The 18,852-nt window shown below is 40.0% G+C and overlaps 1 protein-coding gene across 7 annotated transcripts in view; it reads left to right on the top strand.

The window, feature by feature from the left end:
* Positions 1 to 18,852, top strand: part of FARP1 (FERM, ARH/RhoGEF and pleckstrin domain protein 1) — a 205,392-nt gene that overhangs the window by 110,290 nt on the left and 76,250 nt on the right. The window lies entirely within an intron of this gene.

Genomic DNA, 18,852 nt, shown 5'->3' with positions numbered 1-18,852 from the left:
GTATGTGCTCCTCTCTACTGCCAAAATATCTGATGCTGCAGCAGATTCCACAGTCACAAAGCTAAATCATACATTAGTTTCAGACTATGGAATACTGAAGTCATTAAGTCCTTCCAGAAGACAATATTGGACTCAAAGGGAAGATGATCATATGATAATCATTTTTTCTCTGTTCACTGTCTGAAGCTCTCAATCATTCTTTTGGATGTTATCTGGTGGTAGGGAGTGCATGCGTGTTTCTGTTAACTCTTTGATTGAGAAGCACTTTGGTTCACTGGAATTGAGCTTTCACAAAGGTGATTATTTAAAAAATAATCTAAAATAATGGGATTAAAATGTCTAAAAGAATCTTCCCTTTCCTAAATTCAAACATGAATGCATTTTAGGATTAAGGCTGCAGCCATGTTCTGGGCACTGTTACAGATGCATTATGCCATGAATTGGACTTTCTGAATACTTCTTCCTGGAATAGTTCTGACTTTAGACTATACCTTGTCTAGATTTTTAGCCTCTTCTTAGTAGCATAACATCAACTGAATCTTTGCAAAGAAGTACATGCAAGACCATAAAATGAGGAAACAGTGTTGTGCTTTTCTCCTGTTCAGTGGTTTGCCTAAACTAATGTGGATGAAACTTTAGTAAGAGCATTTGTTTAGTGTGGAATGCGATGTAGCAAAAATTTGAAAGTAACTAACTAAAAACAGTGTTTAATAATGGAAAATGGTTGACCAGCCCAACTGTAGGTTGCCCTACCTACCTCTCCTATGGCATGTAGCAAGTTTTCCAGTGTTGACTACTTAAGATAAATTATCAAAATAAATGTAGGAGCATTTGTAGGCTTTGCAACATGTATTATTGCATCTGCCAATTCTGCTTTTGCTTACAGGAATCACTGCCTCCAAACTGAATCCAAATTGAAAGTCTAACACTTGACTCTTTCCATCTGTCTCCAGTCTCCTTCAGTAGTAGTACCTACCTAGAGTTGCCATCTTCAAATTTTTCTTGATATATTGTAAAGACAAAAAATTCCCTACTGCTAGCTATATACTGTTAATTTTTCCAGTAGCTGCTGGTTCAAAAACAAATGCTAAAACGTTGATACTTCTTCTTTTGGAATAAAGTGTTTACCTTTTGTTTGTCTTAATCCAGTGAGGAAGCTGTATTTTACTGGAATTTTGAGTATCCCTCTCCTTAATGGCTGAAATGCAGGCTTCCTCTGAAATAATGGTAGAAGAGTCCCAGGCTCCATGATAGAACAGTCTTGTGTGGACTTTAGGCCCTGTAAGCATGGGCATTAAATATGAGTGCCTTCATTAAAAGCATGCGTAGCAATATGGAGACAACAAGATTGTTTTATGGAAGAACTTTTGGGATGGGCTGCTTGTAAAGATTTACATAAAGCGTAATTTTCAAGAAAACAGAGTTCAGTAAGAAGGCAATGAGATGGAGAAAGAATGAGAACCAAAGTAATGGAATTGTGACCTGTAGGCTCTAGTTGCAGAAAGAGTAGTCAGTGATGAATTGAGTATTTCTTGAAATGCACTTCACTGACTACTTTTTAAATGTGTATGCAGCTTTTTAAAGTAAGTGGGCATGACTCAGAGAGTCATTGTACATATTAAAAATTCACAGCAAATCAATGCATTGCTGGAAATTAGGATTGATGGACATAGGTAAGCAAACATAGTAAAACTAGAGATTAGAGATGATAACTTTAACAAATGGCTGGACCATTTTTTCTAATTTTAAAGAAAAAATAAGTTTCAAACTGACAGAAATTACTGCTATTTATTTTGCTATCTGTTAAATGTTGTGCTATTCCATTAATTTTTAAACTGTCTACATAGCCAGCATAACTCATAACTGTTGTACCTTTAAAATATGAATGTGAGATGCAAGAATTACAGACTTTAAAGGTTGTCGACATTAATTATAGATTAAGGACTTCTTAAAGACAGTAGCAGATTTTTCTTCTGCTAGCTATATTGTAGTTTGCTTTTCAGATCGGAAAGAGGACAGGCAGGATTACTCTTGTGCAATTTTCTTCCAACAGTGCATTCAGAAACAATATTTAAAAAATATGGAAATAGATTTCAATTCTCATCTTCTGGACTGCAGGCATAACAAGCTAATGCAGCTGTAGAGATGTGCTCAAGTAAGAGAGTTTATGTTATGGATAAGTTATTTCTGAGTAATTTATAAACAAAATCATCGTGACCCTTGGGATAATATAAAACTATTACTCGCAGGACAGTTTTTAATTTATTTATTTTTTTAATCGCTAAAATATTTAACCTTTTCATGCAAATTCAAGGACAGCAACTACTTTCAAGGTACAAAGCAGCAATTCTGCTATAGCAGTGACAGTGCTTTAGGGAAGCTGATGGCTTAGAATGCTGTACTAGCAGCCTTTCACTTGTTCACAAGCAGTATGCAGCAAATATCAGCTAACAAGAATTTTAAAAATAACCTCATTTTCTACTTTTATTATTATCCTCTAAAATACAGAGGGGAACTGGAAGGTCAAAACAAATATATAAACTGTAGAAACATAGAATGGTTTGGGATGGAAGGGACCTGTAAGATCATCTAGTTCCAACACCCTTACTGTAGGCAGGGATACCTCTCAGTAGACCATGTTGCTGAAAGCCCCATCAGCCTGGCCTTGAATGCTTCCAGGGTGGGAGCATCCATAATCCCTCCAGGCAACCTGTTCTAGTGTCTCACCACCCTCACAGTAAAGAATTTATTCCTAATATCTAGTCTAAATCTACCCCCTTCCAGTTTAAAGCCATTTCCCTTTGTCGTGTTGCTACCTGCCCTTATAAAAAGTCCCTTCCCAGCTTTCCTGTGGGCCACCTTCAGGTACTGGAAGGCCACTAATAAGTACTCCCCGAAGCCTTCTCTTCTCCAGGCTGAAGAGCCCCATCTTTCACAGCCTGTCCTTGTGAGGGAGGTGCTCCAGCCCTCTGATCATCTTCATGGCCCTCCTCTGGACCCGCTCTAACAGCTCGATGTTCTGCTTGTGTTGGGGGCCCCAGACCTGGACACAGTACTCCGGGTGGGGTCTCACGAGAGCAGAGTAAAGGGGCAGAATCACCTGCCTCAGTCTGCTGATGATGCTTCTCTTGATGCAACCCAGGATACAGTTGGCTTCCTGGGCTGAGGATTGATCCAAAAGTATTGCCTCCTATTTTATTATGTTGACCCACAATATCAGAGAGAGATGGTGGTGGTATGGCAGTAGAGATTGAGCTTTCTCACCAATATTCCATTCCATGTTGTTGCCATGAGGCAGATGGCAGCAGAGGGGCAGTCTGACAAAATGACATCTGACCTGGAAGTGTGTATGTAGCAAAGAGGTGTTACTGAATTCCTCCATGTAGAAACAGTGGCACCCATTGACATTTATTGGCACTTGCTAAACACTGTTGGAGACCAAACAGTGGATGTGAGCACAGTGAGGCAGTGGGTGATGTGTTTCAGCAATGGCGACAGCGACATGAAAGATAAGCCACGTTCTGGATGACCATACACAGCTGTCACACTGCAAGATGAAGAGTGTCTCAATCAGCTCATGCATGTGAATCAGCAAGTGATGACCAGGGAGCTGTGTATAGAGCTGAACAGCAGCTTCAGTGCATTGGAAACAACTGTGGCAATGTTGGAATATCACGGTTTATGCCAGATGAGTTTCAGGAACGCTCACACAGGAACAGTCTGCAAATTTGTCAGGACCTATTGAATAAAAACAAGGCTGAAGGTAACATTTTCCTGGATTGTGTCATTAGCAGCATTGAGACATGGTGTCACTACTGCAGGCTGGAATTAAAATGGCAGTCCATGGAGTGCAAACATGTGAATTCCTCATCAAAGAAGTTAAAATCACAGCCCTCAGTGGGTAAAGTAATGCACACTGTCTTTTGGGATAGGAAAGGGGTGATCCTTCTGGATTTCCTGGAACCTGGACAAACCATCACCTCTGACCGCAACATCATGACGCTGACTAAGCTGAGGGCTTGAACTTCCAGAGTTTTTATTTAGTCCACCATTCTTACTGGGTAGTAACGGGACACTTACCCAGTATCATGTGAGTCTAGAATGCCTTCATATTCATCAAGTGTGATGTGTTTGCAATGCCTACAGTGTAGTAGGCCAGAGAAGAAGACAGCCTTTCTCTTGCAACACAATAATGCTGTACCAGTTTGAAGACTGTGAAGCACACTGTCAATCTTGGCTGGACTGTCCTACCACACCCACTGTGTAGTCTGGATTTGGTGTCCTCAGACTTACATCTGTTTGGGCTGATGAAAGATGGACTGTGTGGGCAATATTTTCCTAGCAACGATACCATCATAGCAGCTGTGAAACGGGATCACCTCTGCTGGTTCAGATACTTATGAGCATGGCATGCAGGCTCTTATTCATGGCTGGCAAAAATGTGTAGCTAATGGTGGTGACTATGTTGAGAAATAATGTTTTGTAGCTGAGAATTTGCTGTATCAAATAGTATTACTGTGCTCTTTGTATTTGTTGTAGTTTTCATGAATTTAAATAGGAGGCATTACTTCTGGTGTGACCTACATATTCCTGCTCATGGATGTGTCACTGCTTTTTTCTGGTTCATTAGGCCATGACTTTACATTACAGATTTGTTGAGAAACTTTTGCTTTGCTTTACTGGTCTAGACACCTAGACAATGTTCACCAACAAGAGTAGAGTGCCTTAAGTAAATGTCATTCCTTGCACAGAGGTGATCCTGAGCCCAGCCAGCAGAAAGAGGTAGGAAGGTTTTAGATGCTCATTTGTGTTCTTGCCACTTTCGTGTTGGAAATGTTTCAGTTGCAAGCATGAGCTCTTCTCCCCAAGTCCAGAGGTCATGGATGTGTTTTCTCATTAAACTTTAATTTGTTATGAAGCATGCTTGGTGTTGGGACAGAGAAGACCAAAGCCTGAGTGAGCTGTATTTGTGAAGGGATTTAGAGGCTGATGTTTGTTATTTCTGGACTCTCATTGCCCATAAGGTGGGATGAGAGTGGAAAAGTTTGAGTATGACTTGGCATCTTCAAAAAAGAAAACAAGCATAAAGCAATAGGTTACTGATTTACTACTGACACACTGAAGTGTTACCTTTTTTGTAGCCTAATTCGTAAGGGAACTTTCCGATGCCCACTGCTTTTATCAAAGCTGCTTGAAATACCTTTCTAAAATTTCAGAGTATGTAAGAGTACGTTCCTGTGCTTGGTGTCAGCATCATTTGTACTCTTTTTACTTAGACAGTCATTCTCATTGGATAGTAATGGGATACCTACCCAATGTCATACAAGTCCAGAACACCCTCAGATTCATCAAATCTGATTTGTGTGCAAAGCCTACAGTGTAGGACCTGTATTGCATGAAATCCAGATCGAAAAGCAATTGTTTGTCACAAGAGAATGAGAGGTTTGGAGGTTTGATTGACCCTTCAAAAACTTAGTCACCTGTCAAAGCAATTTCCCTCTGTAAATAATCTAGAGTTTACTGCTGATAGTGTGGCAGATTGTGGTGGTATTTTTTACATTTTTATTTTTACTATTATTATTTGTATATATATATATCTCTGTAGCTGCCATTTGTTCAGGCACTTCAAGGTGGTGGTAAGGTCTTACTGTGCCCTGATCTTGTAACCTGTGAAGAGATTCCTGCTTCTCTAATGTTTCAGGTCAAATTTAGCAGATGAGAGGTATAAAGAGACAGAGAAGTTAAGACTGGAAATCATATCAGGAAAGTATGAAGGGACGAAACTAAAGAGCCAAAGTAACTGCAGAAGTACTGCAGGCAGGTCAGAAAATGGGAGAGGAAGTTCTTTAGTGACTCCACACTGATGCTTGAAAACTGTGTCTGCCCACTCCTTGAAAAACAAAAGAGAAATCTGAATAATTGCATTACCACTACCAAATCCTTGTGTTTGATTCTGCCTCAGAAGCTGAACAATAGCTCCCACAAGTCTGTTGGCAATAATAAATAGAAATTAATTTTTGAATTATAACAAATCATTATTTTTAATATTGCTGCAGTGCACTGGCATCATTTGAGTGCAGAAATGCAGAATGAATGTAAGTGGATACGGTTTGAGAACTACGTTGTCTCTTTAATACAGAGATGAAGAAACAATCCTATTTCTAAAAAGTGCATTAAATTGGCTATAGTTTTATGAATCCATTACCAACAGGACTGAGTCCATGGTTTTCTTAATTTATCAGTCTAGTTTTACAAGTTTTTTCTTAATAAGTCAGTTGAATTTTGCTCAGAAACAGCCAGCTTTTAGAGGAGGAGGAACTGTGGCTGGCAGTGAAACAAAAACAAGGGAGAGGACCTCAGTGCAGCTGAAAAACAGAAAGCATTCTGGCCAAGATGACAAAGAGATCATGAGCAACCAGAGGGTTGTGGTTGAAGCTCATAGCTGCTCGCTGCTCCAAAGCAGCAGCAGCAACAACAAAGAAGTTCAAGAAGTCTCATTTGAAAGTTGAATGTTTAAATTAGGCATCTATCCTCTTCCATTTTTAGGCATTCTAGCACTCTTCTAACTTGAGTTTTGGACTCCTTCACACTTTACTCTGCTTCTTTGAATTGTCAACCTCAGCATTTAGAAACCATGAATCAGCCTCTCTTTGCCCCCAGTGGCTTAGAAACCATGAGATTTTAAGAAGTAACAGATGTTTTGTTCTTTTTATTTGCTTTCTGGTTTTTGAGCTTGCTGAGTTCATATTTTAAAAGTTTTTCTCCTCAGTCCCCAGACTAACACTTTATTTATTCTCTCTTTAAATTCAAAACAGCTTCTTCCCCCCACTTCAGTAATGGGGACTTAAAGAAGAAAAATTCCATGCTTGTGACAAAATCAAGAGCTGGCATTGCTTGGTTCCTTTAGGTTGTCTTTGGGAATATAGGGTGAGACTTGATTTTCTGGGTTACTGAGCATAGCCTCTCTTATTGCAAGCAGCCATGTTATGTAATCCCATCTGAAATTTATTCTGTCTCCACCTTAAATATACTTAATTTACTGCCCCATATCTTCTCTGTGGAAAACTTTTCCAGAGCCTCACTAATCAACCAGTTATAACATTTCTTCAAATTTCTAGTCTAAACATACTCATTAGCAGGTTAAAACCCGTATGTTCTTTTATTAACACCATGCCTTGGCTGATGTGAATGTATACCATTCCTTGAGTTTTATTTCCACATGTGCTGGTGGAAATAAACACCTAGCTTTGTTCAGGTGTGGTCAACGTCATCTCATTGTTGCAAAGCTATGAGAAGGATTCAGCTGTATCAGTATAGTCTCCAACTATTTTAAGATTGTAGACTATTTCCAGGGCATAGTGGCTCATCCTTTTTTTTTCTGCCCATAGGTTTGAACAAATTCTTACTTGTTTTACTGTTCACTGTGTAACTCTGCTGAGTTTTGACCATTCTTACTTCGCCTCTTAGGTACATGGTTGCCTACAAGGCTTTTTTTAAATCTCCATTTCCATTCCATTTCCATTTCTTCGTTTACCTCCATATCTACCGAGTCAGTTCTGAAATCGTGTGTGTGTTTTTAGGAATACACATTTCTGGTAATAGCATCTTTACTATAAGTAGATGTTAGGTATTTTGTGCATTTGAATATAATGCCCAATTGTTGACTCGTTCAGTTACTGTAAATGTAATGTTACCTCGATGAAGTTATACTGCCCCTAAGAAGAATGTAATCAAAAATGCACATCTGCTTTTGTTTAACAGTTGGTCCTAAATATCAAGTTAATATGTAAAGTGATTTAATTGCAGTATGAGAATGAAGTGGAGAAAGTGTGCTGCTTGCCTCCCAGATAGTGTAGTCTAGCTCAGTATGTAACTAGTCTAACTGGTGATGTATGGGAAGTTAACCTTGAAATAATGTAAACATCCAGGCAGAATGCATGTTCTTTGGGGATTGTCAGAGCTAATCATTATATTATTTTACTTCATATTTCAGTCTTACTTTGAGAACACAGGAGCAGAATAATGGAATCATAAAATCATTTTAGTTGGAAAAGACCTTCATGATCATTAAGTCCAGCCATCAACCCACTTATCACTAAGCTACATAGCACAGTGCCACATCCGTACATCTCTTAAATGCCTTCAGGGATGGGGACTTTACCACTTCCCTGGGCAGCCCCTACCAATGCTTGACCACTTTTCCACAAGGAAATTATTTTTAATGTCTGATCTAAACAAACTGAATAGGGATTCACTCGATCTCCTAATCCAGATCATTCATAAAAATGTTAAACAGAACTGGCCTCAATACAGAGCTCAGGGGAACACCACAATCCTGGTGACATGCTGCCAACTGAACTGAATTCCATTCACTGTGACTCTTTGAGCCCGGCCACCCAGTGTGCTGTACACCTGTCCAAGCCATTGAGTAGCCAGTATCTCCAGGAGAATAGTGTGGGAAATATAATCAAACAATTTGCAAAACAGTTAAACAACATCCAAAGCCTTTCCTCATTTACTAAGCAGGTCATCTTGTCACAATGGGAGATCAGGTTAGTCAGGTGGGACCTGCCATTCATAAACCCGTGCTGACTGCATCTGATCATTGATTGTCCCATATGTGCCATGCAGTGGCATTCAAAATGGCCTGCTCCGTGACCTTCCCTGGTACTAAAGGCAGACTGAAAGGCCTGTAGTTCCTTGGATCCTCCTTCCTAGCACAGGATTGGAGTCACGTTTGCTAACCTCCTGTCATCTGGGACCTCTCCGGTTGGCCAAGGCTGCTGGTAAATTATTGAAAGTGTCTTGGTCAGCATTTCTGCCATCTCCTTCTGTACCCTTGGATGAATCCTGCACAGCCCCATAGACTTATGAACATTGGAGGAGGTCACTTGCAGTTTCCTGTTGGATTATAGGGGCTTCATCTCTCTTCCTGTCTTAAAATTTGGAGGCCAGGTATCCTAAGAAAAACTGGCCTTACTAATAAACACTGAGGCAAAAAAGACATTGAGTATTTCAGCCTTTTCCTCATCTTTCATCACTAGATTTCCCCTCATATCCTCTAGAGGATGGTGATTCTCTTTAATCCTCATTTTTTTGTTGATATATTTATAAAAACATTTTTAATTGTCTTTTAGCGCGCTTCTAATTTTCTCCACAAATAATTTGTCATATAAATGAATGTTATTGCCATCCCAACAGCCTGGAATATTTGAACTAGGTTAATTGTGTGGCAGTTCACTGTACCAGATTTTCTGCTGTTGATTTGCTGAGTTTTACAGAAGTCTTGAACAATAATAAAAGGGTGGCATTTTTCTGGTTGGTTGGTATGGTTTGTTTGGTTGTTTTTTTGTTAGAGTCGGGATAATTATCACGATATGCAGGAACTGCAGTATGTGATCAGACATTATTGATTTCATGCATATTGGTGGGAGAATACCGGTGCCTTTATCAAAAACATGTTTGTTTGGGATATTTTGGTCATACTGGCTACCTTTTTTTTTAATTACTTCTCTTAAGGATTTGTTTTACTTTTGGGGAGATTCCCTCTATTTTGAATTACATGTAGATGATGGTAACAGTCTGGAAATCTTGTTCAAGAAGGAATAAGAGTTTGTTTAATTTGTTTTTTAGGCATCAGTCTCTTGGGGAAAATATTTACTTCTTTGAAGATAAAAAGTGGCAAGCTTGAGGAATAATGAAAATATATTGTGCGTGTATGTTTTTGTTTTTTTGTTTCCTTCCCACCTCATATACAGTTTGTTTGATGTGTAACTCTGTTCTTGCTCAACACAAGTCTTCTATGAGATGTGTTTATCCTTCCTTCTTTCCCCTCCACCTGCAGCAAAGGAATACCATTACTGTCATACTGCTTTGGCTGTGAGTCACTAAACCTTATAGGGAAAAATGATGATTTTGCGGTTGATGCTTGCCAGCCCTAGCTGGGGAGGATGGCAGGTGTCCCCTCCTTGCCCTTCCGCTCACAGCTCAGCAGTCCCAGAAGAAATGTATTGCCTACGCAAGTCTACACACCTGGAATTAGTTAAGAGGCTTATTTTAAGTTCTGTGGCAAGGTCTGCTTTTAGTCTTCACCTTTTTGTGAGATGAAAAACAAAAACGTAGCTCAGAAACTGACAACAGTAAATTGACACATATCTCCTGTCAGAGCTCCAAGTTGGACTCCTGTTCACCTTTTGGGGAATCTACAGTAGGTAAGTGGCTTTATTTTGGTTGCTTCAGGCGTCCAAATTTTTGAGGTGACAATGCTAGGCAAACTCAAGATGATGCTTTAGCTGTTCATTCTCTTCATTGGGGTACTTGGCTACAAGGCTGGTGAGTTTTTTGTTAGCTTGCTTTAACCATATGAAGAAATGTCGAGGAAGCAAAAAGGTATATTTCCGGGAAAAACATAATGTTTGTGGTTTCAGTCCTGACATAATCAGAGATGAAATTTTCTTCCACTGGCTGCAAGCTTTAAACTGTGAATGAAGGGCTGTGGAGTGGGTGAAGCTGATCTTATACAATTCTGAAGTGTTCTCATCTTTGATAGTGTGTGCATTTCTGTAATGACACCGATTACAGCTAAAATACTGTAGGTTGCTATTTATTTCCATGGAAACTATGACAGATACAAAGAGCACAATAACACTATTTGATTGAGCAAATTCTCAGTTAAAAAAGACTCTTTCAACGTAGTCACCACCATTAGCCAATAGGTGCAGATGAGCTGACTGAGACACTCTTCATTTCCTGGTGGGACCAGAACGTGGCTTGTCTTTCATGTTGCTGTCACCGCTGCTGAAACGTACCAACGGCAGCCTCACTGTGCTCACATCCAGTGTTTGGTCTCCACAAATGTTCAGTAAGTGCTGATGAATGTCAGTGGGTGCCATTTTTTTTCCACATGGAGGAATTCAGTGACACCCCTTTGCTTCATATGCACTTCCATGTCAGACACCATTCTGTCAGACTGTCCCTCTGCTGCCATCTGTCACACGGCAGCAAAATGTAATGGGATACTGGTGGGAAGGTTCAACCTCTACTGCCATACCACCAACATTTGCCTCTGACATCGTGGCCAACGTAATAAAATAGTAGATATTACTTTCAGAGCAGCCCTCATACAAATGTACACACATCAGAAATGAACTGGAACAACCATTGCCAAACATGCCTTTGGTCCTTTTACTGGCCCGATGAGGCTGTAGGGCATATATTTCATTGAGTATGTGCCTCACTTCACCAGCTGTTCTCCGTGAGCTATAGTGGACCATAGGAGCCTCTCTCACTTTCCTCTTCCATGCTCTTTCTTGATGTCAGGAGGCAGGCCAGTATCGCAGCAGAGCATAAATACGTCTAGAAGAGTTTCAGTGTGAATAATGGTGCTTCTCACTGTGCTGCTGCCCTCCATGAAGGCTCTGCCTAACTGGACTGATGCACAGAAGTATGCGCAGCCTCATGGATGAAGTGCTGGAAGATCATCAAGCTGGTGTTTTTGCAGCTGTTCTGCCTGTTACTGTCACTTAGCATTACAGGTGTGGACAAAGTGACCTCAAAGTGACAGCCTTCGTGACTGTAAACTGTGTGTTTCAAGACCAGCCATGTGGTATGTAGCATGATCATTGCAAGGTTAGAAGAGAAGAGGAAAAGTCAGAAAGGAATTTGCAGTTTCAATAGGGCTGAGCATGCTGTTGAGACTGAGAAATCCACTGTTTGGTGACAAGAATGCTCACAAAGTAGTTCAGACATAGTGATGCTCTTGAGTTAGGAGACATTAAGAGTTTCTGTTTCAGTGTGCATGGTTGACAGGGACGGTGGTCTGTAGTTTTATTTTTTCAATGGGTAGTGAAACTCATGGGATATGTAAAGCAGAGTAGTGAGTATTGAAAGGGAGGTTGGAACACCAAATTTTGTTTTAAAATGTCTGTTAATCTCTGTATAGATAATTGACACTTTGAAACTGTAATACTTAGTGTTGCAAGAGTGGCCTGTGATTCCAAATGAATAGCACCCATTATTTCCCTGTAAAAGCCATCAGAAATAATAGCATATCATGTATGCATTGGTTGATCTAACTGCAGGATCAAGTCACTAGTCTTTGACACCTCTTGAAAAACTTAGTGAGCAATACTTTTCTTTCTCAAGCATGATTCTTGGTATCCTAGCACGTAACTGTGCTATCGCATCATGAGGTTGTTCTTTCTAAGAACATAGAGGGGTTAGGGATACAGCTTTGCTGAAGACATGGTGCTGTAGGATTTGGATAGACTAATTTTGTTGTCAGCTTTAAGCAGCTTCAGACATTCTCAACAAAGAAAGGGAAGCCTTGTTTGTTTGCTTTATTTATTTATCTATTTATTTATGGTGTATGGGTTTCTTTGATGGTAGGAATCATGATTTACAGTGTAGCATTTCAAACCTATTGTGAATACTTTAGAGAAGCTTCTGTCCCTGCAGAGATTATTTGGCAAAGTCACTGCACAAAGCGTTTTAAATGCAGTACACAATAACAGTTTTCACAAATCACTTGGCTGCAACATAAAAGATTAGTGCATGTTTTATGTTCTTTTTTTTTTCTTTTTCTTTTCTTTTTTACACAGAACTGGCTGTTTATAGTAAAGTATACTATTTCTAGAAATAACAGCAAGCAGATTTTTGCCTTTGGCAAATGCAGTCATTAAAACATGGCTGTGAATCGCCCCCTGTGTAATTGCATGCATTGTACAAGCCATGGCTATTTTTCAGTCTGTTACTTTTAAGAGGTGAAGGAAAAGCTATGCAGACATATATTTTCAATATAATTATTATTATTATATAGCTTTCTAATAGATTTTAGAAGGTATATTTTTCCAGATTGCTCATTGATGTCCATGTGGAGATACTGGAGTGAGAGACTCAGCATATCAGTTACTTAAGTGTTTCTTTTAATTCATAGTACCTGTTCTTCATGACTGGAAAAGTATGGCTATTAGACAAGCATATTTTTCCATTATTTGGCATCTATTTTCAAATCTTAATCAGCAGCTTACACAGAAAACACTATTATCTCCATTTTTCATGGTTGAATATCCTCATTGTTCTGAAGACCACTGCTGAGCAATTTTCTGCTGGCAAAATTTTGCCCAGGGGGCCACACGAACTCTGGGAAGTCCTGTGAGCCATTCAAGCCGGCTGGCCTTGCGAGCTGCTCAGTTCCTGAAGAGCAGCACTGTGTGTCTGCAGTGTTGGGTGGCACTCAGTACTAGGACTCAGCATTTTTCAGGACAGGTCTGCAAAGTCAGCATTTGTTTCTCATTCAGTAGGGTAATGCTGAATTGTGAATCTCCTGAAAGCCATTGTTTGAAGACTAAAAGAATATGGAAGTCCCTCATTCGATCAGAGTACTGCTGCTGATTATTATGCTGTTGGGTCTTGGGTATCCTTTCATCAGTGCTCTAGCTGCTTAGTAGAAAACTGCTCATTGTTTGTGTTTTATGTAACAAACTTACTTACTTTCAGTATGGGCTGCAAGACAACACTGAACAGAATCAGTTATTTTTGCTAAGATGTGACACCTACATTTTGCTTTTAGTCCTAATTTATAAGTGTGCAATGCATTTAGAAAATAGAGGACTCTGCTGTTGCTCGTGGCCTGTACCATAGCTCAGTTTTGGGGACCTGTCCCATGTTTTATAGATACATCTTCTCAGTGCTACCTCCTATATTTCTGCTTTGTCTGCTGTTGTACTCAAGCCCTTTTGAGACAATTATCTTGCTTAAAACAAACAGCTTCATAAGAATCTTCCTTCTGTTCTCCCCTGCTCCCCCAAAAGAAAATTTCATGTGCATCCTCTCTCAGGCAAGTGGAAAAAATCACAAGCAAAAAATGTGTCAGAGTGTGAAATCTTACCTGTGCTGAAGTTCCAGAGTGAGATCAGTTTCACTTGATTTTCGTTATTTGGATGTCTGATTCAAGAGGAGAAGGGAAGGCTCACTCAGCTGGCAGTGGGATGGGAGAGGTGTTCTGCTGGGCATTTCACCTCGAGTGTACAATACATCTGTCTTTAGGTGGGATCTATTTTCTCTCTTGTCCAACTAAAGAGAGCCAGCGTGGATGGTGAGCTCATACTAAGAACATAACTCCTGGGCAGCCTGAGTGTGGTGCCTTGAGCTCCACCTTGGCGCCCCAGCACAGCTGGGTGAGTGCTTTGCATGAGCCAAGTACTCAGCTCCCAATTTACCTCAAGAGAAATCCACTGCTTTTAGTGCACTTGTTGTCTTAGTTAAAACTGTAGTTAGGAGCATTTGCAGACGCTGCTGGAAGCAGTTAGGAGGAGTGTAATGGATTTTAATAGTAATTATTGGGAGTGGAGGAGATCCTGTTATGCTTTTGTTGAAGACATATAGTTGATGGGGCAAGTTCACATCTCCGCTGCTTTCCAGATGAATGACTTTTTGCACATCAGCAAACATCTGGTCTCTTGAATTTTTATCTAGTGTATTGGATACACATGTGATGTCAGAGAAGTGACCTCAGCAGATCTTTTGATCTCTCAAGCTTTTAAAATTATTCAGGGTAATGCTAACCCTAATAATAAATCTCCAGCAAGGACACATATCCAGATCTATTCAGTATCACTCAAAAATAAACATAAGCCTTTCCTGAAATATTTGATTTAATGTCAGGATATCCTGCAATGGCTGGTAGTGAGAGTGGCTTAATGGGTATAAAATACATTTTTTATTGGAAATGTTTGTCTTTGGTGCTCAGTGATTTTAATTCGGTTTTGGGAGACAATTTAAAATATGCTGATGATGTCAGCTATGCATAATATCTTTTGTGTAAGCAGTTATCTGGTTCCTAGCAGTATAGTAGACAAAATACCTCATGAATGTTAATGATAACAAGAAATAAGCCTACCAACCGGTTAAAGATAGTGCAGTCCAGGGGGAAAACGAAAGCAGTAATGAGATGAAGGCCAAGCTCAATTTTGGCCAATCTGAGTTTTTCTCTTGTACCCACTGTACCCTTTTTTTTGTTTTACTGCAGAGAAAATCCAGTGCAACTGTAGTTAAAAAGGGAGCAAATCTCAAGCCAAATGAAGCTCCGAGGGTCACAGAGAAACATCAGTCTTATTAAACAGCATCTGCATGTCTAGTGATTAGCACCACTGTTGCAGTGCTGGAGAACCGTGCGACTTTCTGCTCAAGATGGGAGTGTGTGCCCTGTGAAGGAACAGTTTCTGACTGTGATATCGTAATTCACCTTTTCTTGGTTTTAATTGTTTGCAGTCTGCTTGCAGTTACAATATGGATAGAGTGAATTATCCAGGAGGGGATTGAATTCTTGTTTTGGATCACACCTTGGTTTTCAGCCCCCTTCCATTTCCCAGTAGGCAATAGAGAGCATGTTGAAGCAGCCTGTGGCTATAGGCATGTGGCAGCACAGGGGAGGAGCAGGAAGTACTGGCAGCTGGCGCTTGCACACTTTCTTGATAGTAGGTACCTGTCCTCTCTGAGGGAAAAACAGGTGAGAACTACCCACTGCACCCACTGTTGGACTAATCTCTGTAATATTGTCACTAAGTAAACCACACTTTGTTCTTGGAGAAAATTCTCTTCGGTGCAAGTACCCATAATACACAGTGATTCCTTTTATGATTTTGTTACCAGCAAAGGTGTTGAAACCTAAATTCCAGTGATAATATCCTCCTCCCTTTGCTCATCTTTGCAATTTCTTAGCCTGGTTTTAGGTCCGTGATGCTTCTACAGTCAGGAAGACTTCTCTTCAGTGTGATCTCTGAATGGCTAGAAATGGAACTGCAGTGTCTATGCAGGACTTGCATGGTCAGTAGGCCTTAGGCTGCCATGGGATGGATGTGGGGGCCACCTTCCTCAACTCCCTCAGTGTTTGCTATTCAGCAGTCTCTCACTGAGATTCAGCAATCACTGCCTTCATTCAGCTTGTGTAAACCTACCAACACGTACTGATGAGCTAGTAAGAATTAAGAAGCCAGGAGCATGCCAGTGACACGTGGCTCCACGTATCTTTCTCATCCTTTGAAACTTATGGCGTGCCTCAGGCCAAAACCTTGTTTGATTTGTGGGGGTAGACAAGACGTCTCAAGCTGTTCAGTACTTAGTAATTTTAGCCCCCAATTTACTAAATATTTACAGTCTAACAAAGCAAAAGCTGATAATAGTGCCACATCAGGGTTACGACTCTCTCTGTTTTAGTTGCTTGATGTTCTTTGTCAAGCATTAGGAGACATTTTGATTAGAAATGTGTAAAAAGACACACCAAGAAGTACGCAAGCAGTGATCATAGTTCAATGCCATTGCAGTCTTTTCTGTATGCAGAAATTCTTTTCTTGTGGTGATCTATCCTTAGTCTGATAGGGTAGTCTGACTTCTCTAAGTGAATTAGGGTGAGGAAGGATAATTTCTGAAGTTGGTAGTGAGATAGTGCTCAGTGGAAAGGACTGAAGTGAGTGTGTATACTAACCCAGAACTTCACTAGAGGGTTGATGAGAACATGTATGATCCAAACATTTTCCAAATAAGCAAGGCTGGAGGATATTTATTAAATCTCATAGTGGGGCCCAAAGTGCTTATCTATGTAGAAAAGAAGCAAATAAGCCTGGAGCAATGTTATGATGAGCCAGTTAATGTAGTAAATGATCAGTGTTAAATTGTAAGCAACATTCTGCTGCCCTTTACTTTCAGATCTTCTTAGAAGATCTTCTTAGAAGATCCATGATCTTCTAAACAATTAGCATTTAACAGGAGGTGCTGTACCTGAAGTTTATCTCAAGGTTTCTATATTCTGTTAAAGCTGTTCATAGAAAAAGCCATGTCATTCTTTTCAGTGCTTTGGCAATTCCAGTCTCAGCAGTGTGTGGCAGAAACAGCACTGAGCAGGCAGTTCCATGGCTCTTAGCAGCAGCTGTAAAGAATACATCTTCATGGAAAACTGCCTTTCAATAGGACATTCATATCAACTGTAGTCACTCTAGTTTATAAAAAAAAGTGGACAAAGGGAGGCCGCCTCCCAAGTGATTCAGATTTTAGGTTGACTGACTCTTAGTCTGAAAGCACCTGTTTCCCCTCTGTTGGTTAGGAAGGATTCTAAGAAAATTACTCTTCTGCCTTAGGCAACTCAATTAAGTGCTTAGAGTTAGGTGGGATTAATCTCGATTTACCCTATCAATAAAAAACATGAGATGTAGAAGTTTGTTTCTGACAGATGCTTAAATGCTGGTAGATAACAATTCTGTGACAGTCTTAATTGATATACTCAAATGGCATCCCCGAAGTAATCACTTGTAACATCCAATTACATTGTTATGCTGTAAATAAAATTATCACTCTTCCATAGCCTAGGAATTTGGAAATTACATGAATATTAACAATGAATAAACATATTTGTAAACAGGAATTTAAAATGAGATGTATGGCATCTTCAAGCACATTTGGTTTTCATCGCTAAGAAAAAAATAATGAATTAGATGAAATCAAAACCTTTCCCATTTTCACATGTTATCCTTAAGATCTAATGAATTAAAACTCTTATCTCTGGAGGAACTCAACCTAAGACTGCAAATGTATTCAAAATAGCAGTGTAGTGTCAGCCTGGTGTTTCACTTTTAATAGCACATCCCCAAAGATTCTTCTTTGATGTATCCCAAACAGAGGATGCTTGTTTACCATGAAGCCTGTTGTTTCGGATAAAGCTCATCTATATCAGAGCAGTATCTAATACTGCAGCACTGTGCTATGGCTTTAAAAATGGTTAAGTTGCTCCTTTGCCTTTGTAAATTTGCTGTACCTAAAGATTTATTTTAAATATTCTGTCCAAAGCCCAGATGGCAGTACCTAAGTCTGTACAACACATGTTTTTAAACAGAGCGTGAAAAAAAAAAACAAAACAGGATAGCACAGTAAAAACAAAACAGAGGCCATAAAAGCTGTTTCAGAGACGGTGTTAATGTACTCGTGATAATAATATGGTGCCACTTTCCTTTGATATTTGAAGCCTCTATATGAGTGACAGAAAGCAGATATCTTAGGAATCTCCAAGCTTGAACATAGTTAAATGAGCAGTGAAGCGGGAGCGTTTGAGCTCTTTCTCAAGTGTTGCGCATCAGCTGCAGGCACAGGTAATTCTGCAAGGCATGGATGTGCACACGCGTGTATGCAGAAGAAGGGGTGGCAAATCAGGTGAAAGTTGCATGTCCTAAGTTCATCTGTGCTCTAGAATAAAACCTTGTTCCTAGTCAGGGGAAGCACCCTGAAGATTGCTCAGAGGCTTTTTGCCCAGCCTTTGTCTGCTGTTCTCAGCCAAACCCATGTGCAGCTCAGAAGAGTGCTGGCCTTCCTTCCCCAGCCTTCCACCTCTGCAGGCTTCTTCTTTCTCTAGTTTGCCACAAATGCATAAGCAGGTCTGTGCTCTGTCTGTGCTGTTGCTGTTTAATGCTGGATGGGTTCAGTCCCAGCAGCTTTAGGTTTGAGGATGTTTCTGAAGAACTCTGTTGCTGTATTAAAAAGGGAGGTGGTTATTTTTTGTTTTCCCTTGAAAGCATGATTTAAACTGTATCATTGTGAGGTGCCTCTGAAATCTGCTAGTATAAGAAGGCATTACTCTACCACCCACTACACTGATTCTACTTACTGTTTTCTCTGTGGTTTGTGTGCCAACTAGCAATGCACCAAACACAGAGCTTCTGCAATCCAGTAAACATATAGGCAGTTGTCCCTGTCCCTGCTTTGTCTGACATATTGTACAGTTGCTTTCTTTACATGTAAAAAGACCGTTTAGATTCCCAGTGTATTTATCAGTCTCATGAGGCTGTTTAGAGAAATGCTGAATGTTTC

The sequence above is a fragment of the Numida meleagris genome, chromosome 1 (genome assembly GCF_002078875.1).
Source record: "Numida meleagris isolate 19003 breed g44 Domestic line chromosome 1, NumMel1.0, whole genome shotgun sequence".
Classification (NCBI taxonomy): domain Eukaryota; kingdom Metazoa; phylum Chordata; class Aves; order Galliformes; family Numididae; genus Numida; species Numida meleagris.
This window is presented reverse-complemented; position numbering and strand designations above follow the sequence as displayed.